Below are 21185 nucleotides of genomic sequence, written 5' to 3' on the forward strand. Positions count from 1 at the left end.
TTCATAATCGATTAGTTGGCCGATTATTGCTTCGATTAATCGACTAATCGGATAAAAACCTAAAAAAAACAAAAAACAAAAAAGTGTATAATTTTGTTAATATTCTTGAATATCTATATGTAGTGGTAAATATAACTATCCAGCTATATAGTTGGATATTTAATCCACTCTTAAAACAGATATATGTATTATTAGAGGTTTAAATGTAGTACATATCAGACTCCGAGATCAATATTTTTAAACGACCTAAAACACTGTTTTGCAAATTTTCAGACCGGATTTGTATATAATCATGATAGATTCCCTTATTAATAGGCAGGTAGTTTGATACAAGCTCCCTGTGCCTGCTGTCACTTATCCTGGTAATACACAAACTACATTTTTTTTTAGAAAATTTTTAAAAACATTCATCCGATTTTTCTAACCATTAGTGTATTTGGTGTCCGATGTCAACCACAGTGACAGGAAAATTTGAAGGAGCAGAATAGAAAACTTCTCGATCAAACAAATCTTCAAATAGTGTATGTGGTTTTTGCTCAGAAGTTTTATTCATTTTAAAATTTATTGTTAAAAGCAAGTGGAATTTTCAAACAACACTCGTCCATTCAACAAATATACAAATCATTTTTGAACAAATATAGATGCAAATATTTCTGTCCAAAAATCCAATACATGTATGGGAAGCAGAAGACCTTAAGTAGCAGCAGCATGCTTTTTTTTTTCATGTGTATGTATATAAAAAAAATATGCCCAGAAGTCGGATATGCAGGATATTTTAACTGGGAGTCAGACATGAAGGTATATGAAGGGTGGAGGGGGGAAAATAACATTTATATATTAAAGTAGTACTAAAAGCTAAGACTTTTTTTTTTTTTTTTTTTTTTTTTTCATGGATATAATAATTTTAAATACAGTATAATGCACAATACTAATAAACTTTTACTTTAAATGTAATTGTAATGCCTTATATCACCTCTAGTCTATCGGCCTCCACCTTCTCTGGGTTCAGATGCTGATCTTCCCAGCACAGAGCCCTTACAGTGATTGTAAACGTTGGATTATTTTCTTTTTAACAACAATCTTGTAATACTTATCCTCTCTGTGTAATGATTTTTCACAGAGCAGCACTGATTCTCCTCTTCTGCCCCCCCCCCCCCCATGGCACTTCCAGCCCCTTCTGCCTTCAAAGTGCCCCTATGGGAAGCAGCAAAGTATAGTACTGTACAGAGTGTCCCTATAGGAAGCAGCAAAGTATAGTACTGTACAGAGTGTCCCTATAGGAAGCAGCAAAGTATAGTACTGTACAGAGTGTCCCTATAGGAAGCAGCAAAGTATAGTACTGTACAGAGTGTCCCTATAGCAAGGTAAAAAAACCTCTGCCTTTAGAATCACTTGGTTCCTTCTCTTGCCCAGGACTACATGTCCCATGAGGCATTTTGCTCCTCACACATTCACAAGTTCTCTGTCATCTACTGACATGTATGGATGGTTTACTGAGCTGTATGTGTGTTGCACTGTATTTTCTGATATGTAAACAAATAATGCATTCTGTATGAAGGACAACGAATCGTCTGACGATTAATCGATTACGAAAATAGTTGACAACTATTTTCATAATCGATTAGTTGACGATTATAATCGATTCATCGATTAGTTGTTTCAGCCCTAAACATTATCATGCATTACTCTAAAAATTACTATGGCAGTGTTTGTGCTACAGCTCTAAAAACTGCAGTTACCTTGTGTGTCACACTGTAAACTAATAACTTGTCTTACAAAACTTATTGTCATCCTAATGTTTAATACAGATTGCAGAGGGCAGTAAATTATCAGTAGGAAACCTAACCCGTTTACAATGGTTATGTGCATCAACCCATCAAAGATGCACACAGCAAAGTATGATCATATCCTCCGATTGTAAACATATTCCACAACAGCTCATCTATTTTCTCAGAGGGGAAAAAAACAAAAAACACACACACACACACACGGTTCCGGACTGGAAAACAATCAAAGGAAACATGTATTGATTTTAGGTATTTTTTTTTTTACATGATTAGGCTAAAAAGTTAGAAAATGTTTATTTTTTGTCAGTCAGGTCAATATGAAACCTTGCTTAATAAGATGTATTTTTTTTTTTTGTTTAGCAAACAGGTGGAGCGTTAGTTTAACCACTTTACCACCGGAGGATTTTGCTGTCTTACGTCCAGGCCATTTTCTGCGATTCGGCACTGTGCGACTTTAACTGACAATTGCCCGGTCATGCAACGCCGTACCCAAACAATATTGACGTCCTTTTTTTCCCACAAACAGAGCTTTCTTTTGACCACCTGTGCGATTTTTACTTTTTGTGCTATAAACAAAAAAAGAGCGACAATTTTGAAAAAACAATATTTTCCACATTTTTTTTTATATGATTCCCCCCCCCCCCCCCCCCCAAAAAATGTAAAAATCAGAATTTTTTTATCATTTTTGGCCAATTTGTTTTCTGCTACATTTTTTTTTTTACCAAAAATATCACAATAAGCGTATTTTGATTGGTTTGCGCAAAAGTTATTGCGTTTACTAACTAAGGGAAAGATTTCTGTCATTTTTGGTGTTTTTTTTTTTTTAACGAGTAATGGCAGCGATCTGCGTTTTTTTTTTTGCGGGACTGCGACATTGCGGCTGACAGATCGGACCCTTGACTGACATTTTTGACACTTTTAGGGGTACCAGTGACATTACTACAGTAATCAGTGCTATAAATATGCACTGTTACTGTAAAAATGACACTGGGGAGGGAAGGGGTTAATTTTTATTGGAGAGGGAGGGGTTAATGTATGCCTGGTGCTTACTGACGTGTGTGGGGGGAGGTGACTGAGTGACAGATCGCAGGTTCAGCTACGCTGAACCCTGCAATCTGACCCTGTCTGTCACTTAGGTGACCCGCCCGCTTGTGTTTACACAAGAGGGCGGATCTCCATACTCTATTCCCCGACGATCGGGGAAGAGCGTTGGTGATCAACGCCCCTCCTCCCCTGGCCCGACTCCGGCTGTAACTGAATACAGTGGGAGCGAGCCTCCGGCGACGCGCGCACGCCATCGAGAGGGGGGAATGTCTGGTGACGTAGGTCTACGTCGCCAGACAATAACGAACCACTTTGCCGCAGTAGTCAACGTGACTGGTCGGCAAGTGGTTAATTTTCAAAAGTCCTCCAAAAGACTGTTTAACCACTTAAGGACCAGGCCTATTTCTGACACGTTGAAAAATCCTCACAAATTTAAAGTGGTTGTAAACCCCCAGGAATGGAGTATCTCACAGAAGCGAGTACACCGCTCACATTTTTGTAAATGTTTTATTGTATCTTTTCATGTGACAACTGCTACAATGTAAAGTAGTGAGTCAATAGCATGTATAAGGGTCCTTTCACACAGGGCGGACCGTATTTTCCTCTGCTCAGGCACTTTATTTTATTTACACGGACACGGATGACACTCTGGAGTGTCCGTTCCGTATGTCCGTTTATCATCCCATCCGTATGTGGATGATAAAAATGGAGATAATGTAGGTCAATGGGATTGCAGATGTCAGTGGATGACACCGCTGACATCCGTTTTTGCGTCCGTTCCGTTCTTTTTAAAACGGAATGAAAAATAAGGTTCTCTTCCTTTCCAAAAAATGGAACTGATCAGAAAGGACGCAAATCGGATGTCAGTGGATGGTCATCCGCTGACATCCACAATCCCATTGACATGTATTATTTCCGTTTCTCATCTGCAATTAGATGGGATGAAAAACGGACATATGGACTGCCCGTGTGAAAGGACCCATACAATGTAAATTTGCTGTCCCCTCAAAATAACTCAACACACAGCCATTAATGTCTAAACCACTGGCAACAAAAATAAGTATACCCCTAAATGAAAATGTACAAATTGGGCCCAAAGTTTCAATATTTTGTGTGGCCACCATTATTTTTCAGAACTGCCTTAACCCTCTTGGGCATGGAGTTCACCAGAGCTTCACAGGTTGCCACTGAAGTCCTCTTCCACTCCTCCATTACGACATCACGGAGCTGGTGGATGTTAGAGAACTTGCGCTCCTCCACCTTCCATTTGAGGATGCCCCACAGATGCTCAATAGGATTTCGGTCTGGAGACATGCTTGGCCAGTCCATCACCTGTACCCTCAGCTTCTTTAGCAAGGAAGTGGTCATCTTGGGAGGTGTGTTTGGGGTTGTTATGTTGGAATACTGCCCTGCAGCCCAGTCTTCGAAGGGGGGGGGGGGATCATGCTCTGCTTCAGTATGTCACAGTGCATGTTGGCATTCATTGTTCCCTCAATGAACTGCAGCTTCCAAGTGGCGGCAGCACTCATGCAGCCCAAGACCATGACACTGCTACCACCATGCTCGACTGCAGGCAAGACACACTGGTCTGTACTTCTCACCTAGTTGCTGCCACAAACGCTTGACACCATCTGAACCAAATAAATTTTATCTTGGGCTCATCAGACCACAGGACATGATTCCAGTAATCCATGTCCTTAGTCTGCTTGTCTTCAGCAAACTGTTTGCAGGCTTGCTTGTGCATCATCATTAGAAGAGGCATCCTTCTGGAATGACAGCCATGCAGAGCAATTTGATGCAGTGTGGTCTAAGCACTGACAGGCTGACCCCCCCCCACCCCCACCCTTTCAACCTCTGCAGCATTGCTGCCAGCACTCATACGTCTATTTCCCAAAGACAATCTCTGGATATATGACGCTGAGCACATGCCCCCAACCTCTTTGGGCGACCATAGCGAGGCCTGTTCTGCCGTGCTGCAGCTCAGTAGGATCTTGGCAACTTAGGGGTGTACTCACTTTTGTTGCCAGAGGTTTAGACATTAATGGCTGTGTGTTGAGTTATTATGAGGGGACAGCATAATTTACACTGTTATACAAGCTGTACACTCACTACTTTACATTGTAGCAAAGTCACATTTCTTCAGTTTTGTCACATGAAATAAATATAATCAAATATTTACAAAAATATGAGGGGTGTACTCACTTTTGTTAGATCCTGTATCCCTTTATAGTGTGTACTTGTCTCAATCCAGAGCACTAAGTGACATTTCTGTTTGTGGCCTCATTTCTCTATCAGCATGAGTCACTTTTGACAATGTTTCCTGACACTAAGAGAAAACAGAGTTAGGTACCTGGTAACTTTTCTAAGAAGTCTTCAAGGGCAGCATCTGAGAGATAGGTTCCTCCCACCTGAAACAGGAAACACAATAGTCCACCATTATAAAAACATCAGTCATACTTTTTGCCTCAGTAATATTAAAGCACCGAAGAACCCTCAGTAGGCTCATGAATCCGCAAACTCTTTTTTGCCTTGTTCTTTAGGGTGGGGGCGAGTGCTGCCCTGGAAGACTTCTAAGAAAGAGAGTTACCAGGTGCCTAACTGTTTTCTCTAATTGTCTTCCAGGGCAGCATCTGAGAGGATGTACCAAGCAATACTTACTAGGGAGGGAAAAAAGTCTGGAGAACCTTGCGGCCAAATGTCTGGTCCTGACTGGACAGCTGGTCGATGCGGTAATGCCATTGCGAAGGTACTGAAGCTCGGCCATGTCGCTGGCCTGCAGATCTGCTCTGGTGTTGCCCCGCCTCTTTCTGCGCTTAATGATGCCCCGGCTCTGGTCAAGTGGGCTATGACTCCGCTCGGTGGGGCAAGGTTCAGTGCTTGGTAGGCTGTCTGAAAAGCAAGCTTTATCCATCTGGTTATCGTACTTTTCGAGGCCGGCTTCCTCTTGTTGACTCCTGCATGAAGAATGAATAGTGTGGTCGTTTTTCGCTAATCTTTAGTTCTCTCGAGGTAAGCCATCAGGATCTTTCTTACATCTAGCTTGTTGTAGGTGTCTCTTTGCTTGCTATCCATTGAATTTGGAAGAGAGGGGATAACCACATCCTGAGTTCTGTGGAAAGTTGAAGAGACTTTTGGTAGGAAGGCTGGGTCTGGTGTGAGGATTGTTTTATCTGTCAGAATTAGATAATAAAGGTTCCATCATGGATAGAGCCTGTATTTCGCTGACTCTCCTTGCCGACACAAGCGCCACCAGGAGTACTGTTTTTAGTGAAGGATACTTGAAGGTGAAGGATACTGTTTTTAGTGAAGGATCTGAGCATTCCTCCAATGGTTCAAAGGGTGCGGAGAGGAATCCTTTAAGTACTGTGGAGAGGTCCCATGTCGGAGATCTGCTGAACTTCATGGGTCTGGCTCTTTTCAAAGAGAGAAGGCATCTTCTTAGGAGCATGTATTCTGCTAGCCTGATCTCTAGGTGGGAAAATAGGGCTGCCACTTGAACCTTAAAAGTGTTGTGTAAAATGCCCTTGTCTGCTCCTTCCTGTAAAAAATATAAGACTGCTGTAATAGTCCCTCTGTCAGGTTCTCCTTTGTTCTCGTACCATAAGACTAACTTTTTCGTGGATGGCTCTAGTCATGGGTTTTCTGCTGGCTATGATAGTGTCAATCACCCTGTTTGACAACCTGTTTGACAGACCCTTGTTCTGTAGCCTTACCCTTTCAGGAACCAGGCCAAGAGCTTCATGACCTTGTGGTTCGGATGGTTGACTGGCCCTTGCAATAGGAGGTTTGACGCATCTGGAAGTGTAAGGTGTGGTTGAGTACTGAGGTTTAAGTGACTGGACCATGGCCTCTGAATCCGATGGGGTGCAAAAAGTATCACAGTTGCCCTTTCTACCTTGAACTTTTGTACCAGCTTTGGTATTAGGGCAGTTGGGGAGCCCAGCTTTGGTTGAACGCATCTACTCCGATGTTCCCCTCTGTGGGGTTTAGGGAGAAAAATTTTGGGAGCTTCGTATTTGTTTTTGGCGCAAACAGATCCACTTCAGGCACCCCCCAGACTCGGGTGATCCACAAGATGATTTCTTATTTTAAGGACCATTCCGTCTGTTTTATTATTTTTTGGCTTAATAAGTCTGGCAGCGTGTTGTCGGTTCCCTTTAGATGAATAGTGGTGATGAATCGGATGTTTCTCTTGCCCCATGATCGTACGGTTTCTTTAAAATTTTGTTCCCCTTCTCTGTTCAGGTATGCCACAGTTGTGGCGTTGTCTGATTGAATCTGGACATCTTTGCTCTGAATGGGCAGTTGGAAAGCTTTTAGCGCCTCCTCTACGGCTTTTAATTCCCTCATGTTTGAGAATGCTTGAGACCAGTGAGGGTTCCATTTTCCCCGTACGCAGCGATCGGCCATATGCGCTCCCCAAGCCACAGTGCTGGCATCCCTAGTGATCCTCACTGGATTGGTCTGTGTCCATCTGCGTCCCGAGGTAAATTAGTGGGACGAGCCAATACTGGAGTGTTCTTTTGATTCAACAAGGAATCAAATTATTAATCTCCAAGGATGATGGGTTGCCATCCCATTGGGCCCGAATATGATTTTGTAGAGGTCTCATAGGAAGCTGTGCCCAAGTGATGGCCGGAATTGAGGACGTCATTAGTCCTAACACTGCCATGCCCAGTCTGATGGTCATGAATTTGCCCCTATCAGGGATACTATCGCTTCCTGGATCTTTTCGACTTTTTCCTCTGTCAGGAAAATCTTGGTTATTTTGGCATCTAGCCCAGGTATACGACTCTCTGGCTTGGGGTTAATTGCGATTTTTCTTCCTTCACAATCCATCCTAAGCTTTGTAAGTAAGAGATGCTCTTGTGCAGAATGGCTTCCAGTCTGTCTGCCAATTCGGCAAAGAACAGTAGATCGTCTAGGTATGGCACAATGCTTATGCCTTGCTGTCTTAGGTTTTTTAGGGCTTCTGCCATTATTTTCGAGAAGATCCTGGGTGCAGAAGAGATACTGAAAAGTATCTGGACCCTGGACCGGAAATATTAGGTATCTTTGATGACTCTTCTTTAAGGAAATATGCATCCTGCAGATCTACTGTGGCCATGAATACTCCTGCCTGAAGAATATTCCTGTCCGAGTAGATGGAATCCATCCTGAATCTCTTGTAACCTATTATTCTGTTGAGTGGTTTGAGGTTCAGTATGAGCCTTAGCTTGCCTGATGGCATCTTCCTCGCAAATATGTTGAATAAATTCCTTTTTTTCTTCCGGCGGTACATGACAAATCACTTTTTAGTTGTATTCGATTTTCTAATGCAGAAAGGAAGGCCTCTGCTTGGTCTGTGCCTTTCGAGAGTGTCGTCACCAGGTACTTGGTTGGGTGACGAATGGAAAACTATTGAGTAACCTGCTATTGTACAAAGAACAAAATCATTTTTTTGTGATTTTCTTCCATTAATGAGCAAAGGACACTAGTCTGCCCCCACCTGGAGACTGTGATTGCTTTCCGTTTCTTGGAATGGAAGGCTTGAGGATAAAATCTCCCTTGCCTTTGTTTTGTTGTGTCCAGCGCTTCTTTGGTCCTGTTTCTTTATTAAATCTTCTGTAGAAAACCCTTTATTTTTGGCTGCAGTTCTGTCCTGTTCTGAATCTTTTTATCCATGGGATCACTGAGGTTCCTGGAGTAGTGAAAGGCTAAGTCGGACTTGTATGTGACTCTGACGAGGGAGGCATCTACTTTAGGGCATTTTTGCACAGGATTTCGTATCCTCCTCTGTGAAAGGATATCTGCGCTTAAGCGCAGCTGGAGTGAAGAGCTTGTTTTCTGGCTCTTCCCATTCTTTCTTGACTACGTTTTTCAGAGTCTCATGTACCGGGAATGTTCTTGGTTTTTTCCGTTGTAAGCCTTTGTACATCTTATGGTGTAAGGAAAGTCCTGCGACTTTTTGCTCCTTGATACTCGGCGTATCTGCTATGACCTCAGGGATCTGTACTGGGACCAATTTTGTTTAATATCTTAAGTGATATTGCAAAAGGCCTCGATGGTAAGGTTTGTCTTTTTGCTGAAGACACAAAGATATGTAACAGGGTTGATGTTCCTGGAGGGAAACGCCAAATGGAAATGGATTTAGGAAAACTAGAAGAATGGTCAGAACTCTGGCAACTGAAATTTAATGTGGATAAGTGCAAGATAATGCACCTGGGGCGTAAAAACCCAAGGGCAGAATATAGAATATTTGACACAGTCCTGACCTCAGTATCTGAGGAAAGGGATTTAGGAGTAATTATTTCAGAAGACTTAAAAGGTGGGAAGACAATGTAATGGAGCAGCACGAAATGCCAGCAGAATGCTTGGATGTATAGGGAGAGGTATAAGCAGTAGAAAGAGAGAAGTGCTTATGCCGCTGTACAGAACACTGGTGAGACCTCACTTGGAGTATTGTGCGCAGTACTGGAGGCCATATCTCCAGAAGGATATAGATACTCTAGAGAGAGTTCAGAGAAGAGCTACTAAACTAGTCCATGGATTGCAGGAAAAAAACTTACCAGGAAAGGTTAAAGGACCTTAACATGTATAGCTTGGAAGAAAGAAGAGACAGAGGGGATATGATAGAAACTTTTAAATACATAAAAGGGAATCAACTCGGTAAAGGAGGAGAGCATATTTAAAAGAAGAAAAACTACCACAAGAGGACACAGTTTTAAATTAGAGGGGCAAAGATTTAAAAGTAATATGAGGAAGCATTACTTTACTGAGAGAGTAGTGGATGCATGGAATAACCTTCCTGCAGAAGTGGTAGCTGCAAATACAGTGAAGGAGTTTAAGCATGCATGGGATAGGCATAAGGCTATCCTTCATATAAGATACGGCCAGGGACTATTCATAGGATTCAGATATATTGGGCAGACTAGATGGGCCAAATGGTTCTTATCTGTTAGTAAATTGTCAGAGTCTTCTGAGGAAAAAAGCGTGCCTTCTGATGCCAGGTCTTCGTCATCTGAGCATGAGCATAGGCTGTCTTCAGATTCTGATTCTGGGCTATCTGAATCGGTTTCCTGCTTCGCTGGGTCCACCTCTTCCCCGCTTCATGAGGGGATGGATGGCTTGCTGGTTGATGGGGTGCTGGTCTGGCTGGGACTTGCTGGAACCTCCAGCTTTTCTATGGCTGAACATAGGGGCCCAATTGTGATGTTAAATTTTCTTCTTGAAGGAGTTAGGCATGTCTTCAAGTAACCACTGTGATTCCTTGCCAACCATTTTGTTGATGCATTTTTGGTATAATGATTTTTCCATCCTGAAGGAAATCTGTGACCGCAAGAGGCACATGCCTTGCTGCTGGTCTTAGCCCTTTTCTCTTCTGGGGTCTTTGTCTGCAAATAAGCACAAAGGACCCAGTGAGACAGGCGGTTGCCATACAGAAACACGAATAACCACTTGTAGTGAGGTAAAGACAGAGGAGACTCCAGAGTGCTCTGGCTTACCTTGGAGCTGTCCTGACAGGCAGGAACTGCAGGGAAGGGTGGGGATGAATCTGACATGGTCAGCCTCAGAAAAGAACCCCTGCATAGCGGCCTTTTAACTGCTTCCTGCACAGCTCCAGCCCTCCCCCTAGCTGACCCCATGCAGGTTGGTGGACATACCTGCACTGCTATCTGCCCTCCTGTTATCCTTATGTCTGCTAATTTCTTGGGGAAGAGAGCCCATCCATCTTTCTCTTTGTTTTTCTTTTTGAAATTCACGCCGCCGCTTGGAAGTGATGTCAGCGGAAGTTGCCTGCCCTATCCCCCAACTTCCGCCTTCCCCAAGATTGCTGCAGACCCGCGAGGCTTTGAAAATGATGCGCCCGCTGCTATCTTGCTCCTCCAGCAGCGTGGGAGGCCTATTTGCTCTTTCAGTCGGAGGTATGGCCCCTGGACAGCAGGTACTGGTGCCCGGAGGATGCGGTGACCAAAGAGCTGGCTCAATCCAGGTGCAGACTTTTTGGGGAGATGCCAATGACATCCTTTCCAGCTGGGGGATGGTTGCATACCCCTCAGTAAGGATGAAACCTCAGGCGGGGGCATTGCCCCATTATGCTGCCCCTGACCTGCACTACCCAAAGCCCACTCCCAACGCCCACTGTGCTGGATGGGAGGCTGGCCAGGGAGTCCCCTGCAGTTAGCACAAATATAATACAAAATAATAAACAGTTGCAGCTCCTGTGGATCCAGAGGAAACACAATTAAACTGAGGCAGATGGTATGACATTTTTATAATGGTGGACTATTGCGTTTCTGGTTTCAGGAGATGCTGCCCTGGAAGACGATTTGAGAAAAATGGTGACAGTGGAGGGACCTCCAGCAGATTGACAGCCTCAGCTCTGTTCCTGTGTGCTGTGTGAAGGGGCTGTGCCCCTTCCCTCCAGGGTGGATAAAAATCTATGATTTAAAAAAAAAAAAAAAAATAGAAAATCGTTTATTTTAATCAAAATTTTAATAAAAAGCTTTTGAAACAAAAATCTAAAGATAGTTTTCTATTTAAGATACCATAATAATTTAGTTTATTCAGCATGAAATGGAGCTTTATGTAGCAGGAGGCCCTATATTTCGGCAATATTTACATTTTTGGTAAACTCGTTTAATGAATCCAAGCTCTGCAAGCTCAGATAACATGCACTGCATTGATGCATTCACACAATTTCACAGTAACCCTGAGATAAAACAAAGTTCAGGAATATTCCCATATCCTATTATTTTGTAAATCTATGTACACTAAAAACTGTATGATTGCTTAAAGAGAAATGCATCTGTGCTAGGCTCCAATTGTGAGGAGGAAAGGCAAGCAGTAAAAATGAAAGTGAAACCTTCTAAGCACCTTAAAAACCTTGTGATCTTTCTGCACATAGTTTGAAGTGCTTTAATCCTCCCTTGAAGAGCAAAATGGCAGCATTCCGTAAAAGAAACCCAGTTTGGGAATATTTTAATGAAGTGCCTGGTGGCCCGAATGAAACATCCTAAAAAGATGTGCTGTGATGAAAGGATGGTGTTTGAAGTTTTTTTTTTTTTTTTTTTTTTTATGTGGATCCAGCTGATTTATTCAGTTTAAAGAGGAAGTAAACCCTCCTCTACAACTTGTACCTATAGGTAAGCCTTATCATAGGCTTACCTATAGGTACTGTAAATATCTCCTAAACATGTACCGTTTAGGAGATATTTACCTTACATGTCGCCAGTGACGTCACTGGCGCATACGCTCTGAAGGAATGGCCGATCGTGCCGTTCCTTCAGAGCCCCGTGCCGTGACTGTCGGCTCTAGCGCGCGTGCGCGGAAGTGACGTCACTGCGGCTCCGGCCAATCAGATGGCCGGATGCCACGATCCCGGAAGACGGGCGACTAGACATGTCGCCCGTCATAGTGGTGAGTGAGCGGCACGGCGGGGGCTCGTTCTGAGGTAAGTATTGCATAATGAGCCAATATGCGATGCATACTAGCTCATTATGTCTTTCTTTTGCAGGGTGTAAAAAAAAAAAAAACTCAAACGAGTTTACAACCTCTTTAAGTTCTTTTGCTTGTTTTTTTTCAAAGATATTTTGTTTATGCACTTCAGTTACTAAACATTGATGTTTAAGCAAAAACAAGAATATGTATTATGTTATTGTTTTAAATAAAAAGAATTTGAGTAGTTCTCCAATTATGTGTGATTAACCTAAAATTGGTTCTGATATCGCTGTTTTACTAACCTGACAGTCTATTATTCTGAATAGGAAACTTTGATTTTGTTTGAAAATATTAAAGATTCTAACTACCAGCAAGAATGAGTCACATGTAGAGGTTAGGGTAAGGGCTAAGGTTAGGGTTAAAACATTATGGTTAAGGGGCAGGGCTAGCGGTAATGGTTAGAACGCTAACCCAAACCCTAACATTTTTTGTTTTTTTTATTGTCCAATTTCCTTTAGATTTACATTCAACTACGGTATATGTATTGCAAGGGCCTGGCTGATTGCATACAATTTGAAAGTGTCTAAGTTTGACCTCATACTATATGGATTTGGTAAATCTAAAAAACAAACAAACATTCTATGCATTAAGATAAAAAGCCTTTTGTGTATAGCAGCAGCCCACGGCCCCCCTAATACTTACCTGAGGTCCCTTTTTGTCCAGCAGTGTTAATTTTGTCGACTAAAACGTTTTCGTTGACTAAATTAACACAATTTTAGTCGACTAAAATACAACTAAAACAATTCAGATGACTAAAATACGACTAAGACTAAAATAAGACTAAAACTAAATAAAAAAAATTTACATCATCAAAATTAACACTCCTCTGCTGGCCATTTCTATATCGGCAACACAATTCCATCCAGAGCATGTAATAATAGCACATTAAAGTTTAAACATGTATTGCACCACCGCATACGCAAGGAGCATCTACTAAGCTGCTGAAAAACAATTAAGAAAAAGGCTTTTCTTATATTTTTCTCTAATATTTAATGTTGGTAATATGCGCAATGACATTACAGCAGTGTTAATTTCGTCAACGAAAACGTTTTAGTCACCGCTTTCGTCACCGGCATTTTTCAACTGATGAAAACGAGACGCAAAGTATAGAACATTTTCGTCAAATGACGACAACTACGACAAAAATCAAATCCGTTTTCGTTAACGAACGAAAACTATAAGAGAATGTGAGGCAGGGACGTTTACCCAACTTCCGGTTTTCACGGAGCTCCGCCTGTGTGGTGTCGTGCGTGGCGTGCCCCGTGAGGTTCGACGTGAGGAGTGGACTACTACAAGAGAGTCGACTCGAGACCAGTCATCTGACCTCACCAGAGCACTGCAGCTGCAGCACTACAGACAGACGCGCCAGGCCCGACTCATCACACGGTGTAACGTTAAAAAAACCCTACCTTGTGAAAATTCCCTACCCTCGTCACTTCCTGTCACATACGTCATGGAACAGCTGAGCAGCTTACCACTGCGCATGCTCACAGCCCCGAATACGTCATTGAAAAGCTGAGCAGCTTAGCAGTGCGCATGCTCGAAGCTCCGGAGGGTAGGGAATTTTCACGGTAGTATGTTGCAAAGTTACACCGCATCAGCGGTTGCCGCAGTTAAATTAAAACATCTCCGCTGCAACATGAAATCATCTCCGCTCTTACCCCTATGACTTACCTGATCTCGGCTCCTAAATGTAAAAGCGGAGGGTGTATGAAAATATAAATCACTGAGATCTCGGCTCCGTGATTTATATTTTCATAGACCCGCCGCCGCTTTTACATTTAGTAGCCGAGATCAGGGAAGTCACAGGGGTAGGAGCGGAGATGATTTCATGTTGCAGCGGCAACAGCAGATGCGGTGTAAAGTTACAAAACACTACCTGTGAAAATTCCCTACCCTCCGGAGCTCTGAGCATGCGCACTAGTAAACTGCTCAGCTGTTCGTAGGTGCCCCGGAAGTGACGAGGGTAGGGAATTTTCACAGGTATGGTTTTTTCACGGAACACTGGCACTGGAACCCGGCCACCACCACATCCAGAGCAGAGCACCCACTGTGAGTGAACAGCCAGGCCAGCTATTAATGCCTCCCCGAGTCCCCTCAGACCACTCACCACTGGCATCCGATTCCGCCATCCATCCAGGACTGAGTGCGTGCATATAGGCCGCTGAGGCCTGCCTGGCCCATCCTGGTCAACAACTTCAGTTCAGAGTCAGACCAGAGACCACCCTTAAACCTGAGACCCCCATCCAGCACTCTGAGCAGCACTGTGTGCACTCACTGCACTGACTGCAGGTAGCAGCATTACATGCCTCCTCTCTGACCTGACCATGACCATTTAGATGACTAAAATGAGTTTTAGTCTATTAAAATGTAGGATGTTTTAGTCGACTAAAATGGAAGATGTTTTAGTCGACTAAATACGACTAAAACTAAAACACTTGCAGAAGACTAAAATGGGACTAAAACTAAAATGCCATTTTAGTCCTAAGACTAAAACTAAATTGAAATTTTCTGCCAAAATTAACACTGTTGTCCAGCCGTCCAAGGACCTCCCTCCAGATTGGCTGACACAGCGCAGCAGTGTCATTGGCTCCCACTGCTGTCAAAGTCAGCTAGCCAATCAGGAGAGAGAGGGGGTGGGACCAGGGCAGGGCTTTGTGTCTGAATGGACACAGGGCCCTGTGACTTGGCTCGGGTGCCCGCATAGCAAGCTGCTTGCTGTGGGGGCACTCAACATGAGGGAGGGGCCATAAGAGCAGAAGAGGAACCCCAGAAAAGGAGGATCCAGGTTGGTCCACTGCAACAGAGCAGGCAAGTATACCATGTTTGTTATTTTTGAAAGAGAAAAAAAAAAAAAAAAAGAGACTTTACAATCATTCTAACGCTAGCATGTGGCTTTGGACACAAAGGTTCCTGCATGACTTTGATGTGATTTGAGTGTCAAAGAGTGTAAAGTCCCATCAAACAGAACGGTCATACTTTCCTAATAGAAAAAAAAAAAAAAAAAAAAAAAAAAGTACAAAATGAATTAAAAATGCAAAAAACTCACTGGAAAAACCCATAAACTACAACCTGCAAAGATGCAAACCTAGCTTAAGGCTCCGTTCACATGTCAGCGTATGGATCACGGGCAGAACCGCCGCGGTTCCGCCCGCGATCCGGAGATTATTGCAAATCGCGGGACGCCTGTGCGTTGCCCGTTGATTTGCAATAGACCCCCAAACGCTGAGCGATGTTGCCGCGATTTCCGCCTGCCGAATCGCAGTAACATTGCGCAAAAAAAAATAGCGGGACGCATTACGACCAAAAAAGTACAAGAGCTTCTTTGGAGCGTATTGCGTCCCACTATTTTTTTTGCGCGATGTTACCGCGATTCGGCAGGCGGAAATCGCGGCAACATCGCTCAGCGTTTGGGGGTCTATTGCAAATCAACGGGCAACGCACAGGCGTCCCGCGATTTGCAATAATCTCCGGATCGCAGGCGGAACCGCGGCGGTTCTGCCCGTGATCCATACGCTGACATGTGAACGGAGCCTTAGGGTTTACAACCAATTTAAGAATCTTTGGCTATGGTTTTCATTCATGTCAAGCAAATTGGAGACCAGATGCTCAACACCACTTAATTTTAGCTTTGGCTGGACAATACTGATATATTAAACTCAAAACAGTCTTCCTAGATTGATTGCTGGAAGTCTGAAGAAAAGCATTTCATCTGCAGGCGGATCAGAGCAAATATACATTTGTGCAATGGTGCATTCACCCTGTGACACATAAGCCATGCAGAGAACGTAGAGGGTACATTTCCAGACATGCCTCTCTAAGGTAATTTCAGATAAACAATGTATACACATTCATGTGTTCCTAACTACAAGTCAGTATCATTAATACAGCATAACACATTTTTTTCTAAACATTTCCCACTCATGTTAATCTGGAACTGGCTATATGCACAGTACTTTAAAGCTAAATTCTAGCTTCAGGCTGCGTTCACACTTGAGCTGAATATCTTTGGTTGTTTTGCAGGATTTTTTTTAGTACAGGCAATTTTTGCAGGCACCTGAGGCTTGAACATTTTTTATAATTATATTTAGCCAAAAGAACGCTAGTTGCTAGGGAAAATATTGCATAAAATGTACTTGTGTGTTGCATTTTTTTTTTTTTTAAGCCACTACCATTGTAATCTATTGGGGCAAAAAAAAAAAAAAACAAACAAACAAACACACACACACGTAAATAATAGACAATAAATGTAATAAAAAAAATTGAAAAGAAAGGTCAGTCACACCAGTAATATTATGTGATGACATTGTATTGCACTGGTCACAGTATGTAAAAAATAAAACGCAAAACTTTTTTTTTTTTTCTTTTAACTTCCTAATTTTCCAAAAAAAAGTGACTTCAAAAAACTCACCATGCCTCTTAGACCCCATTCAGACTGGCGCGACACGACTTGGTGGGGTGACCTGTGAATTGATGTCAATGCAAGTCGCCTCCAGGTCACCCCGAAGTAGTACAGGACCCTTTTTCTAAGTCGGAGCGACTCGTGTCGCTCCTATTAGAACGGATCCTGTACTATTCAATGGCGAGCGAGTGACCGCGACTTGTCAGGCGACCAAGTCGCCTGACAAGTCGCGCTAGTGTGAATGGACCCTTACTAAATACCTTGGACTGTCTACTTTCCAAAAAAGGGGTCATTTTGGGGTACTGTTCTGGTGTTTTCAGGTCTCAAGAAATTAGATAGGCCATCAGTACATTAGGATTGATCAATTTTCAGAGATATATATTATATATATACATACATACACACACACCATAGTTTGTAGACTCTATACCTTGCATCCTGACTAACACTGATTTGGATTATTTTGACCAAAGGAAGGTAGCAGCATACAGTTTGGCCTAAATGTAGATCATTTATTTGCAAAATTTTACAACAGAAAATGAGAAAAAAATGTTTTTAAAACATTTTTGATGGTCTTTCTTCATTTATTTAGCAAAAAAAAAAAAAAACAGTAAATACCTCCAAAAGAAAGTTTTATTTGTGTGAATCAAATTATTAATTTTATATGGGTACAGGGTTGCATGACCGTGCAATTATCATTTAAAGTGTGACAGAGCTGAAAGCTGAAAATTAGCCTGGCCAGGAAAGGGTGAAAGTGGCCAGTATTGAAATGGTTAGGACCAGCCCCGAGGGACTGGGTATGTGCATTTTTATTTATCTCTACTATTTTCTTGGATTTTCTGTGATGTTTTCTGACCTGATGATGTTATTACCTGTACTCCATATTTGCTGGTGTGCTGTATTTCGGTGTATATTGCCATGTTTGTATGTGAATTTTTTTTTTTTTAATTTGTATCATTGTGCGTTTTTCCCCAATAAACCTTTCTTTTGATAAAAAAAAAAAGAAATGGTTAGAAGACAGTGTAGTACCTTCTGATAAAAGAGCCACCCAATCACTTTTTTACGGGGCTCTCAAAGGGAGCCCCAAAGTCTCTATAAAAAGGACCAGTACCCTGTCAATGCTTTCACATAACAATTGCACCACACATGAAATAACGTTGCGAACATCAGAGTGAGAGCAATAAATTCTAGGGCCATCGTTCACAGTTAACTCTTATCCTGATAACCTGGAAAGGCTTTTAATGCATTGTCTACGGAGAGTTTTGGGTAATATAGTTTCTGCGATTCCACGGGCATGCACAATTTTAAGAATTGACATGTTTGGTATCTAATTTCTTGATGCCCTCCATCTTTTATATTCTATCACAAAATTGGGTATAATGTGTTTTTTGTTTACACTAAATTTTTGTTCATTTTTTCCTAAAAACATGTATTTGACATATAACTGCACAAATATGGTGCAACATAAAAATTGCAACTACCGCCATTTTATTCTCTAGGATCTCTGCTTTCAGTAAATACTAAAATAAACTTTATTTTTTTTTTGGGGGGGGGGGTTATAATAATTTCTAGCAAAAAAAATGTAAATTTTAACATGAAAATTGCCCTGGTAGACAAGTGGTTAAAGGGGATTTTGCTAATAAAAGTGGAACTTTTTTTGCCATGGAAAGTCCACGTTAATGGAGTAGTATAGATGACAGTTCAAAGGCTAGGTCTTAGGCACTTTTTTTCTCTTCGGATGCAGCATGTCCAATTGAGCTTGTTTAAACTGCAAGCAAAGCATGTCCAACATCCTTTTCTTACCCTGTGCTGGGTTTTACTCTGAATTCCTATTGGCATGACCCCTTTTTGTAGAGTGTCTTTCAACATATTCTGAGGACCCTAGCAGGGAGATTACGCCCACCCGTATTTCCAGATATGCCCTAGCATGTAGTTGCTACACAGCTGCTGCAGACAGCCTGGAAATCTGAGGATCGAACCCTCTAGCAGCACAGAAATCTCTGCTTAGGATTCCCAAATTGCTGCAGCAGCTGTAACTACACCCAATACAGACTGACAGCTATGTTTAGTTGTCAGGGTAGGATGTATCGTCAGGGTCAATTTCACTGCCTCACATCCTGCTTATGTATATAATTGTCCTGGACAAGAAGTGGTTATACAAGGATGTGTGTGAACACCGCTCTAGGTCAGTCTCCCATCTCTACCTTCACACAGAGTGGACCGTATTGCGATCAGCTCCGGGACTTTTTTACGGACACGGATGACACTTGTGGCTTTCTAGTTCCAGAATAAAAACGTAGAACATGCTGTATTTTTCCTACACCGGACTTGAGGGCCAGTTCACACCATCGAAACACAGTTTGGATTTGTTCAAGATGCTTTTCTGCATACGCGATTTTGATGTGATCCAGTGCGTTTTTGATGCAGTCCAGTGCATCCCCCCCTTTTTTCTTAACCCTAAAGCGTAACTACACTTTTGTTGAGAAAAAAAATATTCCTCTCAGGGTGATCTCTGAACATTGCAAGGATTATAACAAACTTTGTTGCAGATTCCTACCTTTTGTTATTCTGAAGAAATCATTGTTTGTTCCTCTGTGCTGAGTGGGTCTAATGGGAGTGGTTTCATAATTATTTATCAGATGTCGCAGCTGCAGGGCTCTAATAAGGAACGCTGCTGGGTCTGTATCCCTTTAGACGTGCTCCTATCGGGAGTATCTCCCCAAAAATATCATTTTTTGTTGCAGGGGATACCAGAAATCTGACTAGTATCTTATAGAGCTGCACGATTAATCGTATGAAAATCGTGATCTCGATTCACCCTTCCTGACGATCTGAACCTGACATATGCTCGATTCTTTGCATAGCTGCAGAGAGAACAGCTGTGGAAAAAAAAAAAAAAAAGCCTCCCGCAAACAAACGCCTATCAACATTAGTCTCCCAGTAACTATAAACAAAATGATTACATTGTATCTTTTCCTTCCCTCTGCCAGGGAGAAAGGAAGTTTAACCTCTTAAAGACTAGACCTTTTTCTGACACTTGTTGCCTGCAAGTTAAAATCAGTTTTTTTTGCTAGAAAAGTACTTAAAGCGGAGTTCCGGGCAGAGAAACGTTTTTTTGTTGAACATACCCCCGGGACAGTCAGGGCTAGCACATTCCACAATGGCTAGCCTCTGATCTGTCCCGGTTCGCACTTACCTTTTAGAAGAAATACTTACTTAGAAATTTTCTTCCACAGCGTTTCCATCTCGGTTGTGGGCAGCTGAAGCCGGCGCGGTCCTCTTCTCTGTCTTCTTCCGCGTCTTCGTGTCCCAGAATGCACTGCACCGGCCCCTCTCGTCACTTCCGGCGCGGCGCCGCATTCCTAAACAGCTTCTGGGCATGCCCAGAAGCTGTTTAGCAGGGGAATGCGGCGTCGCCCGGAAATGACGAGTGGGGCCGGTGCGGCGCATTGATTCCTGGGAGCTATGACGTTTAGCTCCCAGGAATCATCGCGAGGCAGGAAGTGATGGGGTGAGCCGCGGCGCTGGAGGAGGAAGCTGTCATAGGTGAGTATTTACGATCGTCAATAAAAAGGTGAGTAAACAAAAAAAAAAAAAATAACTATCCAATTCCTTTTCAGGTGCGGCATACCTAGCGGAGGGGCACAAAAAAAAAAATCTTTTTTGTGCCCGGAACTCCGCTTTAAACCCCCCAAACATTTTATATATTTTTTTAGCAGAGACCCTACAGAATAAAATGGCGATTGTTGTAATATTTTATGTCACACTGTATTTGCGCAGCAGTCTTTCAAACGCAATTAATAGACTTTAATGAATAAAAAAAAAAAAAAAAGGTAATAGTAAAGTTATCCCAATTTTTTTTTGTTACACAGAGAATCGTGAGAGAATCGTGATCTTTATTACAAGCTAAAAAATCGTGATTCTCATTTTGGCCAGAATCGTGCAGCTCTAGTATCTTATGGGCCATACACATTATAAGATTTTCTGAAGACTTTTTCCTTCAGACTTACCAAAACCATATAATATGAGGTCAAACCTAAACACTTTCAAATTGTATGCAATCTGGCCGGCCCTTGCACTACATAGAAAAGGTAAATCTGAAGGAAAAAGTCTTCAGAAAATCTTATAGTGTGTATGGCCCTTTAGGCAGACTTCTGGGAAAATTGGTGAGCCAATCACACAAGCAGGAAATTATGTTTCTGGGTGTGGTCAGTCCACATTCTGTGTACAGACCAGCTCCAGGTAGCCATATTGCAATTTATGAAAATTACAACAACTGTAGATAGAAAAGGAAAGGTCATTTTTAATAACATTCAATTACAATATGATTTGTGTCACAATTGTATACGCTATATTATTTTTTTTCCCACGAACGTGGAGTTACCCTTTAAATAAGGACATGTGGGTTGCAGTGCGTTTTTGATGCATTTTACAGTAGTCCAGTGCAGGAAAAACTAGCATGTTCTACTTTT

At 42.3% G+C, this 21185-nt stretch overlaps 1 protein-coding gene across 2 annotated transcripts in view; it reads right to left on the reverse strand.

The window, feature by feature from the left end:
- Positions 1-21185, reverse strand: part of LOC309549492 (general transcription factor IIH subunit 5) — a 137927-nt gene that overhangs the window by 115951 nt on the left and 791 nt on the right. The gene's annotated exons all lie outside the window — the stretch shown is intronic.

The sequence above is a fragment of the Pelophylax lessonae genome (assembly GCF_965119305.1).
Source record: "Pelophylax lessonae genome assembly, chromosome: 3".
Lineage (NCBI taxonomy): Eukaryota > Metazoa > Chordata > Amphibia > Anura > Ranidae > Pelophylax > Pelophylax lessonae.